This window comes from Balaenoptera borealis (assembly GCF_965194805.1).
Source record: "Balaenoptera borealis genome assembly, chromosome: 9".
NCBI lineage: Eukaryota > Metazoa > Chordata > Mammalia > Artiodactyla > Balaenopteridae > Balaenoptera > Balaenoptera borealis.
In genome coordinates, this window is record NC_138873.1 from 70,347,976 (window position 1) to 70,373,362 (window position 25,387).

Genomic DNA, 25,387 nt, shown 5'->3' on the forward strand with positions numbered 1-25,387 from the left:
AGACATATGAATCCGTTGTCAGTTACTGATATCTTTGGATAAGTTAGGTTTGTTCTCACCAGCTTCAGAACACTATAGGAGTGAAGGAGGGTAGCTAAAAATGTAGGAAACATCAAAGAACATCAAAATGGACTCTTGTGTCTTCAGCAGGTTGAACATGAACAGAGGGTGAGGGGATTCAGCCTTGGTAAAGGAGAAGGATCAGTGCATTTGGATGCAGAAGACTGACGGTCTGGACCAGATGCAGGAAGTTGAACCATTCACTTAAGGCGCTCTGTGGTAAGCTGAATAATGACTACCCAAAGATGTCCGTGTCCTAATTTCTAGAATATGGTACCTTACATGGAAAAACAGACTTGGTAGATATGATTAAATTAAGCATCTTGAAATAAAATCCTGGGTTATCCAGGTGGCCCAATGTAAGAGGTCCTATAAGGGGAAAGCAGGAGGTGCAGAGTCAGAGATGGAGATGTGATGACAGAAACAGAGTAATGCAGGGCCATGAGCTAAGGAATGCAGGCAGCCTCTAGAAGCTGGAAGAGGCAAGGAAATGGATTTTCTCCTAGAGCCTTCAGAAGGAACACAGCCCTGCCGACCCACTTAAATTTCTGACCATCACAAGTGTAAGAGATAAATCTGTGTTGTTTTAGGACACTAAATTTGTGAAAATTTATAACTACAATAGGAAATTCATATAAGCTCTAAGATTTATCTCTGCAATCTGTCTTATTTACTTTTTTTAACCTTTATCGCTGTTGTTGTTGTCTCTCTGTACTAAAGTATAAGTTATATAATAGAGCAGGCTACATCTCTGTTTCCCACTGTTTTATTTCCAGAACCTAGAACAAGACCTGACACAGAACAGGTTTTAAATAAATGCTTCTTGAATCAATGAGAAGATGAACACAAATTCCTATCCAATGGAAATATTGTAAAGGGCAACATGCAACTCTGAATTATAGGCTATTTGCAAGAGTTGAGAAGAAGCCATGTTCTCCATTCTCCCCTGTTATTCTCTTTTTTTATTTTTCTAAAAATTTTTATTGGAGTATAGTTGATATACAATGTTGTGTTAGTTTCAGGTGTACAGCAAAGTGTTATACGTATACATATGCCCACTCTTTTTCTCATTCTTTTCCCATGTAGGCCATTACAGAGTATTGAGTAGAGTTCCCTGTGCTATACAGTAGGTCCTTATTAGTTATCTATTTTATATAAAGTAGTGTGTATATGTCAATCCCAATCTTTTTTTTAACTCTTTCATCCCTCTGCTGCCTCCCCATCTGGTCTCCTTTACCTCTCTCCTCATTTGTTCCTCCTTTACTTGATGCCCTTTTACCCACTTCTTTCTTTAGGCTCTCTACCCTTCATTATATTCTAAGATATACAACTGTCCTGCTTGGGGATCCAGGAATGACTGGATTATATAATTACAGAGATAGCCACTTCTGATTTAAATATATGTCATCCATGCAGCCCTGTGCCCTTGATTAAGTTTACTATCTAATCATGAATGTGTTCATTTACCTTAATTTGATTAGACCATCGTGTGTGACCAAAATCCCTGGTTCTGAAATTGCTCAAACTGATCACAAAAATGTACCATAATGTAGTGACTTGGAACATGTTTCCTTTTCAAGGGACAGTCATGTCACGTGCAATGTTATCGAGTCAGGCAATTTAATTCCTCTAGGGCGAGGCAGTGCTGGAAAGGGGGCTGTAACCCAGCTTTCTTCCTCTCGCAGGCCTGCTGCGTAATCCTGTCACGTACTCTGGTTTACCAGGGAGCGTCTGTGGGTTTTTCTGGGATGTAGGTTTCAAACAAAATTATGTAAAAAGTGTGTGTGTGTGACAGAGAAAGAGAGACACAGACAGACAGACAGAGACAGAGAGAGAGAGAGAAAGGCAACAAGCATACCATATATATTATATGAAAAAATCTGACAAAATACAGACGACTCTACCTTTTTAAACTTATAATTGGTGCTTTCAAGTATTCAGTGTTTGTTAGGTGAGATCATACAATCCTTCTCAGGAGGATTATTGACTGAGAGGGGTAGATGACGTGCCTCTGCAATGCTGGTCCCTCACACTTCTCTCCCTGAAATTCAGATGGGGGAGGGGTTGTGAGGGAGGCTAGGAAGAGAGAATGTTGACTATGGTGACCTTCATAGAGGTAAGCGCTCAGGAAGCCTCCTCTGTGTGAAAATGTCTCCTACTCACATTTCAAACGGACATTCCTTTGGGTGAACAGACTCCTATTTTAATTTTTTACTAAATTTGTGAACACCTTTCTTTCTTGAAGATGGCAGCCTCACTGATGCATTAGTCCAAACAGGCTTGCTTAGCTCTCATATATGCGTGACATGGTGTGTGTGTGTGTGTGTGTGTGTGTGTGTGTGTGTGTGTGTGTATCAGAGAGCTCTTATCCTCTACTGGACAGAGAGAAAATTACAAAAAGTAAGGATGGGGGTGTGTTCTTCAAACAATTAAGAGATAAGTACCTCTTGGGTGGTTAATCCTATTGCCGATTTGTATCTTTACTAATTTCAGTTACAAGTCGCAGCAATATTTATCCAAATCAATATACAAGGAGTTATTTCAAAGTTTTCTGTATTTATGATTGATGCTGCATCCATTCATTTCTTCATTTAGCAAATTTTCACCAAGCCTCTATTATGGTACACCAAACTCTATGTTGGTTGCTGGAATTGCAATCATGAAAAAGAAATCTCCCTGCCCTTCTAGAGTTCAGAGAACAGTGGAGTGAGTAATATAAAACAGGTAAATTGTACACAATTGTGGTAAGTGTCTTAACTGAAAAAAGATTGGAATAAACTACTAAAGGATCCTGAAGACAAAACTTCTGAAAATTACCCTAATTCATTTTTACTTATGTGATCTAGAAAAATATATAATGTTAAAGTAATTGTATTCTTCTGACACTTTAAATTATGATTGTCAAAGAATATCTTCCCTATACTTTTAAGTCAGCAGTGTCAAACCTCCCAGGGATTTATTCACAAAATTTCTAGAAAGATCAATAATCTGCAGTTTATCCAAAGAGCAAAAAATTACATTAAAGAGTTCTTCCGGGTCTTTCCCACATCCTTTACTTTGTCATTGAGGCTGCCCATGAAACAGAAAAATCAAAGAATTTCAGGGTGTGTGTGTGTGTGTGTGTGTGTGTGTGTGTGTGTGTGTGTGTGTGTGATGAGATAGGAAGTCTGTGGCTATTATTATTGTTCCCATTTTACAGATGTCAATCATGAAGCCCAGAGAGGTTAAATAACTTTTCAAGGATACACAGCTAGTGAGTGAGAAGCTGGGATCTGAGTCTAAGCAATCTGGATACAGATACCGCTACTACAGGGGTCTCTCACATGCTTTGAAATGGAGGAGACTGGAATTAAAAAGCTTAGTAATTTTAGTTGACTATAAGATTAACATGAGTTAACTATATGAAGTGGCCCACAAAAAAGTTAAAAAATTTGTCTTTGCTAATAAGAATATAGTATCTATTTGCATAATAATAATCAATACATAACAAACTACTCCAAAACTTAGCACACAATTATTATCATCACTCACTTATTATTTCACGGTGTAGGTCAGGAATCTTGGAGTACCTTTCTGAATCCTTTGACTCAGGGTCTCTCACAAGGCTGCAATCAAGGTGTCAACCAAGGCAAAAATCAGCGCAAAGATTAACTGGCAGAGGACCCACTGCCCAGCTCGCTTGTGTGCTCCTGGCAGGATTCATCTCCTCGGATGCCCTGGGACTGATGGAGACATCATCGGTTCCTTGTTGCATGGACCTCTCTACAGAGCTACACAAAACTGTACAGCGGTATCTCTCAGAGCAAAGGCTTTGAAAAACAGCAAAGGATAGTGAAAGAGGGTGAGCAAGTTAGAAGTCAGAGGTTTTTGATATACATGTAATCTAATCTCAGAAATGACATCTCATCACTTTTACCATTTCTGTTAGAAGAAAGCTACTCTGTCTGGCCCAGGCACAAAGGGAGGTGATTACACAAGGTCACAAACGCCAAGAGGAACAGATTATGCGGGATCATTTTAAAGGCACCTATCACACTGTTACCAGTGCCAGAACCCATCTCCCTAAAGCCACGGCTTCTAGAACCTATTAAGATGTTAAACATATATTTATATAAAAGGTACAGAAATGAAAATATATGTATATATATATATATATATATACACATAATTACATATATATGTAAGAAACTACAAAAAATAATTTGATTATAAGGATCAAGGATCTTTAGCAATTTCAATTTCCACCTGAAATTTTCCATTATCAGGGAAGTCAGACCTTTTTCTTCAGTGAGAGAAGCTTTCATAAAAATTTTATAAGCCCTCCACCCAATTCGGTCCACTGCTTATGGTCATGGAAGCCTGTAAGCAAATGGATATGAAAAGTTGTTTATCTTGTTCTGGGGTCTATTTCTTGTTATTCCAGAAAAACCTTGATTAATCTCCTCCATACCCCATTACATTAATCAAAAACCCTAAGTTACCCATATTTTATTTACCAGATAGGGAAATGTATTTTCTTCATCTCTCACAATTATATTCTTATTCATACGAGTATAATTGATCTTAAACAAAATATTTTTAATATTCCAACTAATTGTGGTTAAGAAAAGAGAAGAAACAAAGAAATGACTAGAATATCAGTAATGAAATCTCTGCCTTAAGGAAATAATGTCAGATTTGGAGAAGGGAACAATTTTGACCCTTGAGGTTTTTTTTTGTTTTTCTAATTCTGTTTTAATATTAGATACCCCTGTGATTAATTTTGGCCTCCATTTACTGATTAATTTTTTTCTAAAATACTGCAGTGAAAGCAGGAATGGTCTGTGCCAGTCTGCATGTGCAGACCACAACTGTGGCATTGCCCTCTGTCCTGGGAACTCCTCTGGAAGAGGGTTTTAGTAAAAAGAAAGATATTCAGAAGAGAAAAGCTTTCTAAATAAATTTTATAATTTTTTTTTAACTGGGAATTGGCTCACGGAAACTGTCAGAAAAAACTGGTTTTGTCTGGCTCCTGTCAAATACATTCTAGAACTTTTCCTTACAAATCACCACTACTTCCTCTCTGTGCGCTCATTACTTCCTCTCTATTTGTTCACTGTTACTTGTTTCATGAGAAAGGCGAGCCCTGAACACGGGTGATATTTCTCAGCCTGAAGAACGTCATCAGTGCTCAGAGTCTGCCTGTCTTTCTCATCAGAACACTTCCCTTTAATGTCCTAGGAATGTACAAGGACCAGCATCCTCAGCCTACATGGTCAGGGTGCCCTGTGGGAGCGGAGTCCGCATCTGCAGACTGCGTCTCTCAAATGAGAAGTTGTGAGAGCCCAAAAGATTGGTCGTCATTCTTCTTCTCAATTGCTGGTGCAGCCTCACCTTCTGCTGTTGAAGGTAAGTCCTCCCCAGCCATTGATAAATTATTACAAGGAAAAAAGTGGTGGCTATTTCAAACATATTATCTTACCACAACTTGAAGCCATGCCATATGAGAAGCCATTGAAGAGACAGGAGACTTTTTAAGCTAGGAGAAGAAAAGTCTAGAGAAGATGGGTGTGATAGCTGTCTTCTGATTTTGAAAAGGTACCACGGAGAGGACGAGTATAGCATTGACCCTCTGATCTCAAGTCTTAGGACCAATTGGTAGCACCAAGGGAAGGCACATTTTACCTAAGGGTAAGAGAAGATGGTGTCTAAGAGGCAGAGTTGTCCATAAGGTACAACCGGCTGCCCTGGGAAACGGCAGACCTATTATCACTGGGATGGTTCAAGCACAAAGAAGAGGACCCCTTGCCAGGGATGTTGATGTCTTATATCAAACGCTTTTAAAAAGGAGGTGGTACTCCAACTACATGCCTTTATTCCCCCTGCAGTTTTTTTAAAGTAAATTTATTTATTTATTCATTTATTTAATTTTTGGCTGCATTGGGTCTTCGTTGCTGTGCGTGGGTTTTCTCTAGTTGCTGAGAGCGGGGGCTACTCTTTGTTGCAGTGCGTGAGCTTCTCATTGCGGTGGCTTCTCTTGTTGCGGAGCATGGGCTCTAGGCACATGGGCTCAGCAGTTGTGGCTCGTGGGCTCTAGAGTGCAGGCTCAGTGGTTGTGGCGCATGGGCTTAGTTGTTCTGCGGCATGTGGGATCTTCCCAGACCAGGGCTCGAACCCCTGTCCCCTGCACTGGCAGATGGATTCTTAACCACTGTGCCACCAGGAAAGCCCCCTCCCCGCAGTTTTTTTTTTTTTTTTAAATAAATTTATTTATTTATTTATTTATTTATTTTTGGCTGTGTTGGGTCTTCGTTTCTGTGCGAGGGCTCTCTCCAGTTGCGGCGAGCGGGGGCCACTCTTCATCGCAGTGCGCGGGCCTCTCACCATCGCGGCCTCTCTTGTTGCGGAGCACAGGCTCCAGACGCGCAGGCTCAGTAATTGTGGCTCACGGGCCCAGTTGCTCCACAGCATGTGGGATCCTCCCAGACCAGGGCTCGAACCCGTGTCCCCCGCATCAGCAGGCAGACTCCCAACCACTGCGCCACCAGGGAAGCCCCTCCCCGCAGTTTTATTAGGTCTCCTTGCACATCATCTTCTGCATCATTGTTCCACAAACTTGCTGCAAAAGCTGGGTTGAGAGACTTCTCAGGCTGAGGGAGAAGGAAGTGCTTGAACATTTAACAGGCATAAGGAGTCCTTTTGCCTCTAATTCTTCTGTATGCTGGTGATCTGCCTTCCACCTGGAGTTGGTGCCCAATTCTACTTTTCTGCCTCCGTGCTACTAACATGACTTCAGCCTGGTAACCTAAACTTGACTCAGCTATTGCGACTGTTACTTTACATTTTGAACCTGAATAGCAATCCTTGGCCATTGGAAGGTTGTGTTGGTTTTTGTTTGTTTTTTAGATTAAGGTGTGAGGGCTCAAATTCTTGCCACTAACATTCAAGAAATATCTATATGGACAAAATTGCTACATATTCCATCATGATAGCTGGTGAAGCCTACTATTGCTCTATTATATAAATCTAAATTATGCTTACATCCCTCCTATCATTAACTTTTAAAAATAATTAAGTGTGCGGTTTAATTTATCTTCACATGCAGAGAGAACAGTTCATTGTGATCTAGAAATTAAGCTATATAATTACCTTAATGGATAATTTTTGTTACTAACTTATTTGTGCAGGGATCCTCTATCATTTGTTGACATGGGAAGCTGTATCTTCATTTGCATCAATTGTTTGAAATGGAACCAGCTGGGTCCTGATTATATAAGTAAGGTCACAAGATTACCAGATTTAGACAGATTTTTAAAATCAGGCTAGTACAGATTTTTAAAATTAGGCTAAAATTTTAAAATTAGGCTAATTTAAAAAATTAGGCTAGTCACAAGATTACCAGATTTAGACAGATTTTTAAAATTAGGCTAGTACTATGGACTAAATATTTGTATTCCCCCCACCCTGGAAAATTCATATGTTGAAATCCTAACCCCCAAGGACATGGTCTTAGGAGGTGGGGCCTTTGGGAGGTGATTAGGTCATGAGGGTGGAGCCCTCATGAATGGAATTAGTGCCCTTATAAAAGAGGCCCCACATTATGCTAAGTGAAATAAGTCAGACAGAGAAAGACAAATACTCTATGATATCATTTATATGTGGAATCTAAAACATACAGCAAACTAGTGAATATGGCAAAACATTAGCTGACTCACAGATGTAGAGAGCAAACCAGTAGTTACCAGTGGGGAGAAGGAAGGGGGAAGGGGCAGTATAGGGGCAAGGAAGTAGGAGGTGCAAACTGTTAGCTATAGAATAACCTACAAGGATATATTTTACAACATGGGGGATATAGACAATATTTTATAATGATAAATGAAGGATAACCTTTAAAAATTGTGAATCACTATATTGTATACCTGTAACATATATTGATAATATTGTACAGCAACTATACTTCAATTAAAAAAATTTTTTAAATAATAAATAATGCAAACTTATAAATAAATAAGTAAGAAGAGATCCCTCACTCCTTCTGCCACATGAGGTTGTGATTACGAACGGCTGCTCACCGCTCTGAAGCCAATAAAGGGGCAAGGGTGGTGGAGAGGAAAGTTTGCTTCATTTCGGAGCCAGCAACAGGGTGGGGGAGGGGCAGGGCGGACTCCTGTCCAAAGGCTGACTTCCCCCACTGACCATCAGTGGGCAAGAGCTTTTCTAGGCAGAGGGAGGGGCTACATGTAGAAACAGCAGAGTCAGCTCTGACAGTCATCTTGAAATTGGTCATGCCGTGGTCTGACCAGCGTCATCTTGATGGCTTTCAGTACAGTTAGTCTTCAGTTCCAGGGTCGGTTTGTTTCCATTTGTATGAGGCCAGTTCTCAGAATTGTGACAGCTTATGTCAAGGCTACAGTCTGGTCATCATGTATCAATAGTTCTTCCACCTGGTGGGGTTTCAGTATCTACAAGACAGCTCAAAGGATATGAGGATATGGTTCAGAATGCTCTCTATAGACCTTGAGGAGGAACTAAAGATCCTTGACTTTGCTTAATGACTAAACTATTATTATTTTGTCCTGTTTGACTGTTTTCCTTTGCTTCTGAATTTTTTTTCACTTCTCTGATTACACTTATTCTTTGACTAAAGTTTTTCTACAGACAGACAGGCGGAGGACATGGCAGAGGGGGGAGGACCACAGGGTCCTGCTCCATTTCAGTTACAGAAAAAAGCTGGCCATCTATGAACCTGGAAATGACCTCTCACCAAACACCAAATCTGCTAGTACCACGTACTTCCCAGCCTCCAGAAATGTAAGTAAACGTTCATAGGCCACCCTGTGTATGGTATTTTGTTATAAGAGCTCAAACAGATTAAGACAGGTGTCCATGCCAGGCTTCATTGCTCTAGAAAGCCCTAAGAAGAGAATCATAACACAGACTCATGCAATGGTGGAGCAAAACCAAGCCATTTGGGAAAAATATCTATTCTCTCTTCAACAGAGAATAGACAAATCCTGGTTTGCTGCTGAGTGCCTGACTTTCAGACAGCAAATGGACTTGAACCTGAACTGCCTTATCACAAACTATTTGTTATTACTGATGTATCTTCCATAAAGTTGAGCATGTTCAGCAACACCCCCTCATGAAGTAGAAGTAATGTGTATATGATGGGTCTTGAACAGTCCCAAAGGATCAAGTACTCATACTCCAAGTGCACTTACCCCTACGGCATTTCCACATTTCCCTCAACCTAACTCTATGGCCTTATAAGGTGTTCCTTATGACAGGAAGGGGGTCAGGATTGGCCCATGACAACTGACAGTTAATATGGATATAAATTTGCTTTCTCTTTCCACACCATGGGTCTGTCACCAAAACCATGCAATGAATTTCTGAATATTTTATTCACTCCTATAGTATTTCATGGAATATTGCTTCAGATCAAGAAACTCCCTTTTCAGTGAAAGTAATAAACAATACTCTATTGCTCATGGGATACACTGGAGCAGTAGCTTTATAGAAATGGAAAACTTACTATGGAAGATGCAGTTAGACAAGAGTTTTGAGGCATCTGGGCTGGGCAAGTGTAAGATGCCCTCAGTGGTGTGCAGGCGCTTACTCATACCAGTGTGCAGGACCTGATTGTTAAGTGTTCAGAAATTTTATAAGCCAGTTGTTAAACACAACCATTATTAAAATTAAATTATATAAACCTAAAATTAAATTATATTAAAAACAAAAATAATCAATACTCAAAATTCATCATTTCCTAGTTATCTTACTGAATTTTGCTACTACCTCTGCTCTTCAGGTTATATTTATTGTACCTTTGTGGTGGAAATACTATACAGTGATGTGTTACTGCACAGCTCTTCCCAATTCTGTGTTCAATATGTCAGACGTGGTAGGAGTGTTTACACTACCCAAATCATCAAATGTTATAAATAGGGGCATTTTTTTCCCCCAGAGCTCATTCTTAATCATATACCACTACCTCTGGGTGCTCTTATAGCAGATGCAATATTTACTCTGAGCCAGTAGGCAATTTGAGATTTTGTTTTTCTCTATAGATGAAATGTAGGGGATCCAGAAACCAAGGGACTAGAAGTGAGAGTGGCATCCCTCGCTATTACACCTAATGACCTGCTTAAAAATTTTCACTTCACTTCCCTACAACCTTGGCCTTTCCTTGATTAAACATTTTAGTATTCAAGGGAGAATGTTTTCATCAGCAGATCCATTGAAATGGAAGTTGGTAGTGACACTTAGTCCTCTGAGGTTTTTAATACCCCTGAACAAATAACCAAAAAACACAGGAGGTTAATTAGTTAAAGATCTTGATCATCACGGGAAATCATTTTGCTGCTTGAACAGCGGGGCAGGAATCATGGGACATGCACTCAGGACATCCTCTGAGTTGCCTCCTGGTGCTGCTCGGCCCATAGTTAGAGTTAACAGAGACCAGTAACTCTATCCAGATGAAGCTACCAGGATGCACACCTTTCAATAAGGAAGGCTGGGTCACCCCAGCCTAAAGAACCGAAACCAGCTGAGGCTTTGGCTGAGGGCAAAAAGAACATGAAATGGAGTGCAGAAAAAGGTTGTGGACACCATGTGGAATATCATGACCAGCTTCAGAAAAGAGGACTGTAGTGGCCAATCACGTTTACTTTCCTACTTTTTCATATATTCATATTATTTAATTGTTTTTCCTATCCCCTTCCCATTCCATTTGAAAAAGTAATTTTATTATTTAGTCCACAGGTTACAGGAATCAGGAAAGAATTCCAACCAGTCTACAGGAGTAATGAATATCACCCAACAAGACTTCAGATCTCCCTTTTTGGGGAGAGAATGAGAGCATTTTTATTTGGAAGAAAAATCGTTGCTTTATATAAGAGGGAGCATGGTGTAGTTGCTGTTTCATTGTTCAGAAGCTGAAATACGGGAAGAAGAGTGTTGAGTAACCACAGATGTGAACAGTGGTGTGTACTGTGTATTGTCTCTCTCAACATTTGCTTTAACCCCTTTCTGCTTCTCTCCTAAACTGAAAAAAAGAAGGAGGAGGAAGAGGAGGAAGAAGAAGAATTTAAAAAACACAAATTCTCTCGAAGGTAGGGTTTCTGGCATGGCTTTGGTTTTGCCAAGCACATACAGCTCTGCAAGACTTAGAAGGAGAAAGTTGCCAGTTGTGAGGAAGTGGCTGAACGCATGGCTAGTGGATCTTCTTGCTTGCACGTTGGCAAAGGAATTTGGCCCTTGAAGGCAGTAACAGTGGAGGTTTCAGTGCCCAGACTCTATGTCATAGGTGCTAAGGTGTATGAGATGGTAGCAATGGGGTTTCTACCAGAACAGTTCTGTGTCATGGCTGGGCATTTCTCTTAGCTATTCTTTTTCCTGGTCATGTAGCTATGAAATCACTTTTCTGACCCTGGAGGAAATTCTTTAAGCTACCTACACCTATTAATAAATTCTTTCCTGTTTAAAGTAGCTGGAGTTCTACCATCTGCAGCTGAGTCCTGATTCGTTATTCTGATACACCATCTCTACAAACAACCCCAATTTCTCACATATTGTTACTGCTGTAGGGAAGTTCAAGTACAGTGGAATTTAGCATGTACCTTCTTAGATTTTGGTTAAGGAAAATTCCACTAATATCTATTACAGTAGCATGGAGGACAAGGTAGTGTGACACTATTTAGCACAACTCAGAGAGTCAACTACTTGAGAAAAGAGACCATATCTACTCATCCTTTTCATGTAGCCTCAAAACACGAAAATAATGTGCTGGACTGAGCCTGAAAGCAGACCGTTCAATGGAAGATGCTAGAACAGCTCAGTGCTTATTCCAAAGCCAATGAATTCAGGGAGTTCACGTTCTGCCTTTAGAAATTATGTCCACTGTAATTCAGAATACATCAAATACCCTTTTTTGGTTCAAATACTCTATCTTAGAAGTGGAATAGCAACACCTGACTACTTCTTAATGGTGCCATGAATAATGATAATAATCATGAATAAAAATTCCTAGGCATTTACTACATGATAGGTAGTTTTCTAAATGTTTTATACGCATTAGCCTGTTTAATCTTTACAATTACCTTCTAAGTTACTATACGTATCATGTTCATTTTACAGATGACGAAACTAAGGTGAGTCAAGATCACACGTATAAGATTCTAGAATTTGAATCCAGGCAGTCTGGCCCCAGATCCTACACCTTTCACCACTCTGCTTTATTGTAAGTAAAATAAAAAATCATTATATAAATCATTACATAGTGCACCAGAGATCAAAGGAGCAGAGAAATGCATTGAGAGTAGCATGGAAAGTATAACTTCTGATGACTAGAAGCTATTAGCATGGCATCAGAATAATTTTGAATAGATTTTACAGTAAAGTATTTTTTCCTTTTAGACTCTATGTATAATTAGGAAATCTAATATTTATTGACTCCTAGTGTGTAGATACGTTCTCATCTCTATATTGGGAAGCTTGGGGTTGGATGTAGGGGTCCTATTAGTAATAGACATGAATATGATCCCTTTTTAAAAAAAAGAGATTGAGATTTAGATAGGAAGACAAAATATATATGTCTGGGTCAACAGTCAGCTCCTAAGGAGAACAATCATATTTTTTCCTTAAGATCTCCATATTCCCAGTCCATAATACCTGGAACTCAACAGAAAACAGTGTTTGTTTGTTTGTTTTTAACTGAATAAACATCAGTCCCCTTGTAATAATATGCTATAGGAATTTATGGGCCTAAGAATTTAATAACATCTGGAATAACTGAGATTTCAGGGAGAGAGTGGGATCTGGGACTTAAAGGCTGGGAAGAATTAAATAAGGAGAAGAGAGAAGGCAGGAGTATCTCAGGTGAGGAAACAAAAGCAGCGAAACTGCGGAGGTGGAAAGAGTAACATAATCCAAGCAGCCACCACAGTGTCCTGTTGAGGGCCATTCATTCATCTGAAGGCTGGGTAGGCAGCTGGATATCTGGAAGACAGTATACTAGGCTATTATGATGGGCACATTGTTTTTTAAATGTTCTTTGGAAAAAATCAAGCCAGTTTGAAGCAGATAACTTTTCAACCTCGTTCAGTTTTAGTGGTCAATTTTAGGCATTCATTATCTGTGAAAGGGTGAGGATTGTGTCCAGAATTACTGTTGATGCACTGGCAAGAAAAGTGCTATTTACTGTATTGTTTTTATTTTATAAAGAGAGAGAGACTATCTAGAATATGTAAATAAAAAACTTAATTGCCCCGGAGTTATTCCTCCCCTTCCCCAAAGCTATGATGCTGCCAGGGAAATAAATTACTTCAAGAATCTTGATGATTAAACAGCAAGAGAAAATGACTGTGGTAGTGGGCAGATTTGAATGCCTGACGACTCAAATGTAGATCAGTTGCATCAGTCACATCTGAAACAGTGGACTAATTTCAGAAATAATTATGAACTGTCTTCTCAAAGATTTCTCTTCAAATAATCTTGTTAATGGGCCCCACTATTTCATTGCTATGTCAGTTACCAATATGCCACTTAAAAATATTTGTGATTCCTCTGCAAGACTGAAAATATTCACTTTAAATTAAATTTCTTGGGTGATTGGGGCTGAGCTTAGCTTGGAGACTGTGGAATGATTTAAGTCTCATCCCGAGCCCTCCCTGAAGCAGCCACTGGTCCTGCAGAAGATGCGTTTTCCCCTTTTCCCAGGAGAGACTTGCACTGGTGTCTCTGCAACATTGTCATATGCACTGTCCTCTTTTTCACACTTTCCTTCTGCTCCCCTCCCTATGGTATCATGTTGGATCAGGTCCTTTAAAGTGCCTATGGTATTGGGATGCCATGAAGAAGAATAATTCTGAGTCTTTGTGGGTTCTTAAGGATTCTTTCCCCATCACTCCAACACTTTTACTCTAAGGTACTGCTGGCATTTTACTATTTCCATTTTGGCATTTTCCCAAATTTTATTTCCATTTCCCTAAATTTTAACACCCGTGAGTCATGCCCTGTGGAATCCCCCTAATCCCACCCCACCCAATTTTGACTAGTTTCCTTGATGTTGAACAGAGGCATATGTTTTCAAGATGAAATGACATGGTGGGGTGTTGCCTGCAACCATAAACAGAGTATTCTCCAAGTTAGGAATAATAATCCCTTTTGGTAAAATGAGACATTTTCAGAATATGCAAATGTGCCTGTATATGTGTGAAAGCAGACTGTTACTCTTATAGCAATTGTTTTATCTCTGATAATGACGCTTGGATATGTATTGACTCACAGGTAAATAGGATGCCCCAGAATGTCCTACTTATTACAAAGGAACTCATAAAGTAAATAATCCATAAAATGAAAAATTTGTTAGTGGCATAGAGCTTGACATGAAGAAAGATATCAATTGTTCAACATCTCTACTAATGATAAATCAAGTGAGAATTATGGTAAGTTAAAGTAAGGTGATCTTAGATTATATATCAGAAATAATTTTCCAACAGTGAAGGTCGTTATGCTTGATATGACCTGTGGAATATCCATAAGAGAAAAACTTACATATATTTGTGTAGTTTAATTATAATCTTCCATAAAGATTCAATGATTAACATACACCCTGTCTAATCCCATACACACACACAGACACACATACACACACACAAAATTGAGGTAGTTTTTAAGAAAATGTACAATAAAACAAGATATAAGAAGTAAAAACTCAGACTCAGGGAAAAAATTAGATTATTCCTCCCACACACACCAAGAATATTTTTACTATATTGCAGTGTGGTGTAAAGCAATCTGTTTGTTTATACTGAGGGTCATTATTTAAAAAAACAAACAAACAAAAAACCCCCAACAGCTTCATAAAACTCATTATTGGATCAAATTTTAAAATACTGTCAAGATCATTGCTTCCGGTAAATGTGGTTTCCAGGGAGATCTGGTAAGGATGGGAGATCTGACAGGCAGGGATTAGTAGGATGTTCAGTATGCTCATAAAACAACATATTTTAAGTTAAACAAACATATACATCACACATTATGTTATAGAGACCCAAGCTAGCTTCTGTTAGTTGGGTTGCTATGGCAGCAGGATGCCAATTGTCTTGAGACCACCAACTGACTATAAACTAATGCCTCACAGCATGCTCACCCATCAGTCAGGCTGCGGCTGCAACTAAATCTACGTAGATGGAGATCATTGGGAAGTGGAGACTACCGAGGGCTGATGAGAAGAATGAGAAGCTGGAGAACCAGGCCTGATAATGGCCAGATCAGGGGAACGCCAGGGATTTAGCATCAGAAAGGACAGCATGGGTAGCAGCTGTCTGATCTGGCTCTGTCACTGCCATTGTGATAAATGTGATAGCCCCTTCCTCTCTGTGTCACTTGCTTCAGATTGAGAATCCTGGGAGGAATTATCTGACTGTCCAGATTAGAACATAAGCTCACTCCACATTTCTCCTGAAGTAAATGGCATTACTGTTTGGCTTGGGCAAAAACCCTTGAAGTCACCCTAGACACCTCCTTCTTTCTCACCTCACATCCAATGCATTAGCAGATCCTATAAGCTCTATTTTCAACATCTGTTCTGAATTCAACCACTTCTCAATAGTTGGGACAGTCAAGACTCTACACACACTTACTATTGACTCCAGGTGTAGCATGATTCCTGCCATCTTGGCCAGTTAGATCACGAGCTCACTAAAAAAAAAAAAAAAACCCACTAATGAGGAAAGAGGTTGAGTGACTCATTCAGGTTGGGTTTTCTCCTTCACAGTGGGAGATTTTAGCTTTCAGGATTCACGTAGGGCACAACTATACTTCTGCTCTAGGGCCATTTTGAAAGGTCCATCTACTATCCTCTGCCAAACCTTCACGTAACCAATTCTCCAATCTCATTTCTCTGACTATGTAGCCAGATTATTAGGCATGACAATGAGATGGTCTTAACTAGACTTATTCGCCTTGAAATTCTATCTCTTTTTCCACTATCCAAGGGAATTACTCCTGGGACAGAAGATCTTACCCAAAGTTAAAAAGGGAAAAAGATGCAAAATGGGATCAATGAGAAAACCTGGAGAACAAGATCAGAAGGTCCACCACCTAAATAATGAGTTCAAAAAAGAGAGGCTAGAAAAAAATGGAGTTGAGGAAACTATGAATGAAAGAATTCAAGAAAATGCCCTAGAAATTTAGGATAGACTCTCCATATTAAAAAGGCTTAACTGGTATCCATCATAATGGACAAAAACACACTCACACAAATATTATTGTGAATTTTCAGAACTTTGCAGCCAAATAAAAGTTGTACAAGATTCAAAAAAAAAAAAACAGTCACATACAAATAATCAGGTATCAGAATGAATTTGTATTTCTCAACAGCAACTCTAGAAGAAAGAAATTAAGCAATACCTTTGAAATTCTAAACAAAATTTATTTCCAAGCTAGAATTCTATCTCTAACCAAATTATCAATCAAGTAAAATTAAGAAAATTTTCAGACATTCAAACATCTAAAAAAAAATTATATCAATGCACCTCTTCTCAAGAAGCTAGCTACTAGAACATATGCGCTACCCACACCAGACATTAAAACAAAAAAGAGGGCTTCCCTGGTGGCGCAGTGGTTGGGGGTCTGCCTGCCAATGCGGGGGACACGGGTTCGAGCCCTGGTCTGGGAGGAGCGACTGGGCCCGTGAGCCACAACTACTGAGCCTGCGCGTCTGGAGCCTGTGCTCCGCAACAAGAGAGGCCACGATAGTGAGAGGCCCGTGCACCGCGATGAAGAGTGGACCCCGCTTGCCACAACTGGAGAAAGCCCTCACACAGAAACGAGGACCCAACACAGCCAAAAATAAATAACTAAATTTAAAAACAAACAACAACAACAACAAAAAAAAACAAAAAAGAGAAAGACATGGGATTTACAATGACAACTGAGCACCTGATGTGGAGAGTTAGAACAGATGGGAGTAGTGTAACTCAGGAGACACACAGACTGGTGAAAGGCTGTCATTCTCAAGATGCCTGTTAGCTACACTTCTACCATCCTTTAACCTGAGAACAGAATGCCCAGGGAGCCTGGCCCCTATTCTTGGCTTGCCTTGACATATGTTACTGAAGTTTCTGCTCTCCCCTCCAAGCCTTGCTGTGTGAATTGGCGGAGGACACTCACCCCAGATGAATTCCAACTGATTAGGTCAGGCTCACATAGGATAATCTTCCTTTTGATTAACTTAAAGTCAACTGAATCACATGTACAGTATCTTTTCACAGCAGAGCCTAGATTAGTGTTGGATTGAATAACAGGCAGGAGGGGTGCGTATCCCACAAAATGGTCAATGCCTCCCTTCTGCTATCCAACTGTCCTGGGAGAATGCCCACCCTAACTGGGAAGAGACTAGAAACAGAGTTCTTGGGACTGTAACTCATCCTAGCCAAGTCGACACATCAAAAGCATCACAGGGGCTTCCCTGGTGGCGCAGTGGTTGAGAATCTGCCTGCCAATGCAGGAGACATGGGTTTGAGCCCTGGTCTGGGAAGATCCCACATGCCGCGGAGCAACTGGGCCCGTGAGCCACAACTACTGAGCCTGCGCGTCTGGAGCCTGTGCTCCACAACAAGAGAGGCTGCGATAGTGAGAGGCCCGCGCACCGCGATGAAGAGTGGCCCCCGCTTGCCACAACTAGAGAAGGCCCTCACACAGAAACGAAGACCCAACACAGCCAAAACTAAATAAATAAATAGATCATCACGTTACAAAAGAAAACAGAATATAGCTTGTGTATTTTCCATGTTTAGAAACTTAAATTTGTGACTGTGATTCAGATAACAAAAAGGACAGTGAGTCTCATGCCAAATCGTTTCTTCCTTGCCCATTGCCCTCTGTAAAAGAAATGAACATATTCTTGATTTTGAATACATACAGCGGGCCAGAAACTGTTTTAAGTGCTTTACATTTATTAACTCAGAATTTATGTCTTCAGAGAACAATAAATAACTCTCTGATATGCACTTCACAGAACAGTTCACTGCATCTTTGGATGGAGTTAACTACATTTTTTATAAATTTCCCCCAGGAGAAGCAACAGGTAGAAAAGAAACAGAGAGCTATCTGTTATCTGAATAAAAAGTCATACATAACTTAATGAAAAGTTGTGATTTTTTTTTTCTGTTAACAAAATAAATCTATTGGTGACACTATTCATTCATCCTGGACTAAGTAGACAGCTATGGTTCAGACACGATAAAAGATTTACCGAGAGCATACCAATGGAAAGTTCTCCTTCAGAATGTTCTTATAAATTAGCCCATTTCAAAACATAATTAAGGATTCTCCAGTAGGAATAAGATCTTGCGGAAACTGTTCTTATCAACAAACAAATGTGGGTTGTTTTCATAACCCCTGGACCCAATTTGTACCAATAATATTCATAATCAACAGTGATGTGTTTTCAAAAGCTTCTCAGAAAGGGCTAAGCTCACTGTTGTTTATTTCTCCAAGGATATAATTGAAGCAGCTGCAGGAGAACTTAGTACCATTCATTTTCTTGAAGTATATAATTTCTACTAATTGTTAGATTACCATGTTTGTAGATTATAGCATCGTGATGCCAATGGACTTTAGGCAAAATTTCAATGCAAATTGCAATACAAAGGCCTGATTATTATACTAAGGAGGAAAATTAAAATAGCCAGATTTTGTTTGGTCAAGCAAAAGGTTCAGCTTGATCAATAGTTTAAAATGACTTTTATTATTTTCTCTTATTACAAAGTTACACAGGTTTTTTTAATGCAAAATTTTAAAAATATATTCATCAACAGGAAGGAAACGAAAAGTCATCTGTAATCTTGCTTTGAAGATAGCAATTATCACATGGTTTTTAATTTCCTTCCACACTTTAGAAAACGTACATACATATACACATTCATAATTTACTTTTACAAAGAGGAGATCATATTATATATTCTATTTTAATCATATATCTATATATTGGGTTGGCCAAAAAGTTCCTTCAGGTTTTTCAGTAAGATGGTATGGATAAGCCCAAACAAACTTTTTGGCCAACCCAATATTATGACTACTATCTCCTATCATAGTACCTTACTATGTGATGCATAATTATATATAATAAATTAATTATAAATTATTGTGAACATTAATTATTATTATCATAAATTATTTAACCAATCCCTTATTGTTGGACATTTACTTGTGTCCTTTCTTTCCCTGCAATGATAACCCATGCTGTGATGAAGATTCTTGCCACAATGTTTAATAATATAGTTTCGGAAGATGGCGGAAGACTAAGACGCGGAGATCACCTTCCTCCCCACAGATAGAGCAGAAATACATCTACACGTGGAACTGCTCCTATAGAACACCCACTGAATGCTGGCAGAAGACGTCAGACCTCCCAAAAGGCAAGAAACTCCCCACGTACCTGGGTAGGGCAAAAGAAAAAAGAAAAAACAGAGACAAAACAATAGGGACGGGACCTGCACCAGTGGGAGGGAGCTGTGAAGGAGGAAAGCTTTCCACACACTAGGAAGCCCCTTCGCGGGTGGAGACTGCGGGTGGCGGAGGGGGGAAGCTTTGAAGCCACAGAGGAGAGCGCAGCCACAGGGGTGCGGAGGGCAAAGCGGAGAGATTCCCGCACAGAGGATCGGTGCCGACCAGCAATCACCAGCCCGAGAGGCTTGTCTGCTCACCCGCCGGAGTGGGCGTGGGCTGGGAGCTGAGGCTTGGGCTTTGGTCGGATCCCAGGGAGAGGACTGGGGTTGGCGGCGTGAACCCAGCCTGAAGGGGCTAGTGCACCACAGCTAGCCAGGAGGGAGGAGTCCGGGAAAAAGTCTGGAGCTGCCAAAGAGGCAAGAGACTTTTTCTTGCCTCTTTGTTGCCTGGTGCGCGAGGAGAGGGGATTCAGAACACCGCCTAAACGAGCTCCAGAGACGGGCGCGAGCTGTGGCTATCAGCGCGGACCCCAGAGACGGGCATGAGATGCTAAGGCTGCTGCTGCCGCCACCTAGAAGCCTGTGTGAGAGCACAGGTCACTATCCACACCGCCCCTCCCGGGAGCCTGTGCAGCCCGCCACTGCCAGGGTCCTGTGATCCATGGACAACTTCCCCGGGAGAACGCACGGCGCGCCACAGGCTGCTGCAATGTCACGCAGGCCTCTGCCGCCGCAGGCTCGCGCCGCATCCGAACCCCTCCCTCCCCCAGCCTGAGCGAGCCAGAGCCCCCGAATCAGCTCCTACTTTAACCCCGTCCTGTCTGAGCGAAGAAAAGACGCCCTCACGTGACCTACACGCAGAGGCAGGTCCAAATCCAAAGCTGAACCCCGGGAGCTGTGCGAACAAAGAAGAGAAAGGGAAAATTCTCCCAGCAGCCTCAGAAGCAGCGGATTAAAGCTCCACAATCAACTTGATGTAACTGCATCTGTTGAACACCTGAATAGACAACGAATCATCCCAAATTGAGAAGGTGGACTTTGGGAGAAGGATATATTATTTTTTCCCCTTTTCCTCTTTTTGTGAGTGTATATGTGTATGCTTCTGTGTCAGATTTTGTCTGTATAGCTTTGCTTTCACCATTTGTCCTAGGGTTCGGTCCGTCCGTTTTTTTTTTTGTTTTACTTAAAAAAATTTTTTTTCTTAATAAATTTCTTCTTAATAATTTTTAACTTATTTTTTATTTTAAAAAATTAAAAAAATTTTTTTCTTAAATATTTTTGTAATAATTTTTTTCTTTTTATTTTAAAAAATTAAAAAATTTTTTCTTAATAAATTTTTTCTTAATTTTTTCTTATTTTTTATTTTAAAAAATTAAAAAATTTATTTTAAAAAATTAAAAATTTTTTACTTAATAAATTTTTTCTTAATAATTTTTTTCTTATTTTTTATTATAATAGCTTTATTTTATCTTACTTTATTTTATTTTATTTTATCCTCTTTCTTTCTTTCTATTTTTTCTCCCTTTTATTCTGAGCCGTGTGGATGAAAGGCTCTTGGTGCTCCAGCCAGGTGTCAGGGCTGTGCCTCTGAGGTGGGAGAGCCAGTTAGGACACTGGTCCACAAGAGACCTCCCAGTTCCATGTAATACCAAATGACGAAAATCTCCCAGAGATCTCCATCTCAACACCAAGACACAGCTTCACTCCACGACCAGCAAGCTACAGTGCTGGACACCCTATGCCAAACAACTAGCAAGACAGGAACACAGCCCCATCCATTAGCAGAGAGGCTGCCTAAAATCATAATAAGGCCACAGACACCCCAAAACACACCACCAGACGTGGACGTGCCCACCAGAAAGACAAGATCCAGCCTCATCCACCAGAACACAGGCACTAGTCCCCTCCACCAGGAAGCCTACACAACCCACTGAACCAACTTTACACACTGGGGACAGATACCAAAAACAACAGGAACTACAAACCTGCAGCCTGTGAAAAGGAGACCGCAACCACAGTAAGATAAGCAAAATGAGAAGACAGAAAAACACACAGATGAAGGAGCAAGGTAAAAACACACCAGACCTAACATATGAAGAGGAAATAGGCAGTCTACCTGAAAAAAAATTCAGAATAATGATAGCAAAGATGATCCAAAATCCTGGAAATAGAATAGACAAAATGCAAGAAACATTTAACAAGGACGTAGAAGAACTAAAGAGGAACCAAGCAACGATGAAAAACACACTAAATGAAACTAAAAATACTCTAGATGGGATCAATAGCAGAATAACTGAGGCAGAAGAAAGGATAAGTGACCTGGAAGATAAAATGGTGGAAATAACTACTACAGAGCAGGATAAAGAAAAAAGAATGAAAAGAACTGAGGACAGTCTCAGAGACCTCTGGGACAACATTAAACGCACCAACATTTGAATTATAGGGGTCCCAGAAGAAGAAGAGAAAAAGAAAGGGACTGAGAAAATATTTGAAGAGATTATAGTTGAAAACTTCCCTAATATGGGAAAGGAAATAGTTAATCAAGTCCTGGAAGCACAAAGAGTCCCATACAGGATAAATCCAAGGAGAAACACGCCAAGACACATATTAATCAAACTATCAAAAATTAATTATAAAGAAAACATATTAAAAGCAGCAAGGGAAAAACAACAAATAACACACAAGGGAATCCCCATAAGGTTAACAGCTGATCTTTCAGCAGAAACTCTGCAAGCCAGAAGGGAGTGGCAGGATATACTTAAAGTGATGAAGGAGAAAAACCTACAGCCAAGATTACTCTACCCAGCAAGAATCTCATTCAGATTTGATGGAGAAATTAAAACCTTTACAGACAAGTAAAAGCTGAGAGAGTTCAGCACCACCAAACCAGCTTTACAACAAATGCTAAAGGAACTTCTCTAGGCAAGAAACACAAGAGAAGGAAAACACCTACAATAACAAACCAAAACATTTAAGAAAATGCGAATAGGAACATACATATTGATAATTACCTTAAATGTAAATGGATTAAATGCTCCCACCAAAAGACACAGACTGGCTGAATGGATACAAAAACCAGAACGGTATATATGCTGTCTACAAGAGACCCACTTCAGACCTAGGGACACATACAGACTGAAAGTGAGGGGATGGAAAAAGATATTCCATGCAAATGGAAATCAAAAGAAAGCTGGAGTAGCAATTCTCATATTAGACAAAATAAACTTTAAAATAAAGACTATTACAAGAGACAAAGAAGGACACTATATAATGATCAAGGGATCGATCCAAGAAGAAAGTATAAAAATTGTAAATATTTATGCACCCAACATAGGAGCACCTCAATACATAAGGCAAATACTAACAGCCATAAAAGGGGAAATCGACAGTAACACAATCATAGTAGGGGACTTTAACAGCCCACTTTCACCAATTGACAGATCATCCAAAATGAAAATAAATAAGGAAACACAAGCTTTAAATGATACATTAAACAAGATGGACTTAATTGATATTTATAGGACATTCCACCCAAATAACAACAGAATACACATTTTTCTCAAGTGCTCATGGAACATTCTCCAGGATAGATCATATCTTGGGTCACAAATCAAGCCTTGGTAAATTTAAGAAAACTGAAATCGTATCAAGTATCTTTTCTGACCACAATGCTATGAGACTACATATCAATTACAGGAAAAGATCTGTAAAAAATACAAACACATGGAGGCTACACAATACACTACTTAATAACGAAGTGATCACTGAAGAAATCAAAGGGGAAATCAAAAAATACCTAGAAACAAATGACAATGGAGACATGATAACCCAAAATCTATGGGATGCAGCAAAAGCAGTTCTAAGAGGGAAGTTTATAGCAATACAAGCCTACCTCAAGAAACAGGAAACATCTCGAATAAACAACCTAACCTTGCACACCTAAAGCAATTAGAGAAAGAAGAACAAAAAAACCCCAAAGATAGCAGAAGGAAAGAAATCATAAAGATCAGGTCAGAAATAAATGAAAAAGAAATGAAGGAAACAATAGCAAAGATCAATGAAACTAAAAGCTGGTTCTTTGAGAAGATAAACAAAACTGATAAACCATTAGCCAGACTCATCAAGAAAAAAAGGGAGAAGACTCAAATCAATAGAATTAGAAATGAAAAAGGAGAAGTAACCACTGACACTGCAGAAATACAAAGGATCATGAGAGATTACTACAAGCAACTCTATGCCAATAAAATGGACAACCTGGAAGAAATGGACAGATTCTTAGAAATGCACAACCTGCCGAGACTGAACCAGGAAGAAATAGAAAATATGAACAGACCAATCACAAGCACTGAAATTGAAACTGTGATTTAAAATCTTCCAACAAACAAAAGCCCGGGACCCGACGGCTTCACAGACGAATTCTATCAAACATTTAGAGAAGAGCTAACACCTATCCTTCTCAAACTCTTCCAAAATATTGCAGAGGGAGGAACACTCCCCAACTCATTCTACGAGGCCACCATCACCCTGATACCAAAACCAGACAAAGATGTCACAAAGAAAGAAAACTACAGGCCAATATCACTCATGAACATAGATGCAAAAATCCTCAACAAAATACTAGCAAACAGAATCCAACAGCACATTAAAAGGATCATACACCATGATCAAGTGGGGTTTATTCCAGGAATGCAAGGATTCTTCAATATACGCAAATCAATCAACGTGATACACCATATTAACAAATTGAAGGAGAAAAATGATATGATTATCTCAATAGATGCAGAGAAAGCTTTCGACAAAATTCAACACCCATTTATGATAAAAGCCCTGCAGAAAGTAGGCATAGAGGGAACTTTCCTCAACATAATAAAGGCCATATATGACAAACCCACAGCCAACATTGCCCTCAATGGTGAAAAACTGAAACCATTTCCACTAAGGTCAGGAACAAGACAAGGTTGCCCACTCTCACCATTATTATTCAACATAGTTTTGGAAGTTTTAGCCACAGAACTCAGAAAAGATAAAGAAATAAAAGGAATCCAAATCGGAAAAGAAGACGTAAAACTGTCACTGTTTGCAAATGACATGATACTATACGTAGAGAATCCTAAAGATGCTACCAGAAAACGACTAGAGCTAATCAATGAATTTGGTAAAGTAGCAGGATACAAAATTAATGCACAGAAATCTCTTGCATTCCTATACACTAATGATGAAAAATCTGAAAGTGAAATTAAGATGATACAAATAGATGGAGAGATATACCATGTTTTTGGATTGGAAGAATCAACATTGTGAAAATGACTCTACTACCCAAAGCAATCTACAGATTCAATGCAATCCCTATCAAACTACCACTGGCATTTTTCACAGAACTAGAACAAAAAATTTCACAATTTGTATGGAAACACAAAAGACCCCGAATAGCCAAAGCAATCTTGAGAACGAAAAATGGAGCTGGAGGAATCAGGCTCCCTGACTGCAGACTATACTACAAAGCTACAGTAATCAAGACAATACGGTACTGGCATAAAAACAGAAATATAGATCAATGGAACAGGATAGAAAGCCCAGAGATAAACCCACACACATATGGTCACCTTATCTTTGATAAAGGAGGCAAGCATATACAGTGGAGAAAAGACAGCCTCTTCAATAAGTGGTGCTGGGAAAACTGGACAGGTACATGTAAAAGTATGAAATTAGAACACTCCCTAACACCATACACAAAAATAAACTCAAAATGGATTAAAGACCTAAATGTAAGGCCAGACACTATCAAACTCTTAGAGGAAAACATAGGCAGAACACTCTATGACATAAATCACAGCAAGATCCTTTTTGACCCAACTCCTAGAGAAATGGAAATAAAAACAAAAAGAAACAAA

General features: G+C 39.6%; 2 long non-coding RNA genes across 7 annotated transcripts in view; one reads left to right on the forward strand and one right to left on the reverse strand.

Moving 5' to 3' along the window:
- LOC309635158 overlaps positions 1-6,282 on the forward strand; it is a 161,558-nt gene extending 155,276 nt beyond the window's left edge. Inside the window, exons 3-4 of one of the 2 annotated variants that reach the window (XR_014248678.1) lie at positions 148-279; positions 5,281-6,282. This is a non-coding gene — a long non-coding RNA (uncharacterized lncRNA). The remainder of the gene's footprint in view (positions 1-147; positions 280-5,280) is intronic. The other variant, XR_014248679.1, reaches the window with a different exon arrangement.
- The window catches only part of LOC309635153, a 501,613-nt gene that overhangs the window by 51,665 nt on the left and 424,561 nt on the right, over positions 1-25,387 (reverse strand). For 3 of the 5 annotated variants that reach the window (XR_014248668.1, XR_014248669.1, XR_014248670.1), the window contains one exon: positions 12,796-15,744. The exons of 1 other annotated variant lie outside the window; for it this stretch is intronic. This is a non-coding gene — a long non-coding RNA (uncharacterized lncRNA). Of the gene's footprint in view, positions 1-12,795; positions 15,745-25,387 lie in introns of those variants that run through there. One more of the 5 variants, XR_014248667.1, reaches the window with a different exon arrangement.